At 62.4% G+C, this 833-nt stretch overlaps 1 protein-coding gene across 3 annotated transcripts in view; it reads left to right on the top strand.

Moving 5' to 3' along the window:
* LOC106728080 (synapsin-1-like) overlaps positions 1-833 on the top strand; it is a 3,877-nt gene that overhangs the window by 786 nt on the left and 2,258 nt on the right. The window lies entirely within an intron of this gene.

The raw sequence follows: 833 nt of genomic DNA, 5'->3' as shown, positions 1-833 counted from the left end.
CTGGAGGGCTGGGCCCAAGGGTCTTGGGTCCCGTGGCTGTGCCTGCAGCCGGCCCGACGCCCGGGACAGGGCAGCCTCCTCCAGCCACCAACCACCCCTGTTTCTGGGCCTGCGCTCCGGCCCGGGAGAGAGGGTGAAGGTACTGTGTGCCTGGGCATGGAGGGCAGGGCAGGGCTGGCCCGCTCTGGGGAGTGGGGTGCCCTGTAAGGTCACGGGGCTGCATCAGCCGCAGCTCCGAGTTCTCAGGGTTCAGATCTGTGTCCCCACTTCCCGGGGGTCCTGCAGGCAGTCTTCCGGAGCCTGTGGTCTGCAGGGCAAGGGGTGTCCATGGTCCCGTGTCAGTCCTCCGCCTACTTCACAGCCTGTGCCCCTCCAGGCACTCAGGTCACCGAACCCTGGGCCCGTGTGCCTGTGTGTGCCAGGGAGCGTGTGTGTGCTTACACACCCAGAGGCAGGATGTGCATGTGTGTGAGGTGTGCCAGGGAGCCTGTGTAAGCACACAGATGTGTACATGTGCCTGTGTGTGTATGTGCATGTGTGTGTGAGTGTGTGTGTGTGTGTGTGTGTGGTTCGTTTCCCCCTGAGTGTGAACTCCAGGACCGTTTTCACTCAGGATTGCTTTTCTTTGTATCCACCCCTTTGACTGTCACACAAGCATGAGCTCCAAGAAGCGATTAAATAAAAACTCCAAAAGGAAAATGGACAAAATACCACCACGCGGACTCACCGGGAAGGAACCGGAAGCGGCGCAGCCACGCGGCCCTGCCTCCGAGCCCCCTCCCATCCCTCGGCGTCTCCCTCCGTGGCCTCCCCGCTGGCCGGAGGGGCTGTGA

This window comes from Myotis brandtii, unplaced genomic scaffold (genome assembly GCF_000412655.1).
Source record: "Myotis brandtii unplaced genomic scaffold, ASM41265v1 scaffold532, whole genome shotgun sequence".
NCBI lineage: Eukaryota > Metazoa > Chordata > Mammalia > Chiroptera > Vespertilionidae > Myotis > Myotis brandtii.
Note: the sequence above shows the minus strand (reverse complement) of the source record. Positions and strands in the feature narration are given on the sequence as shown.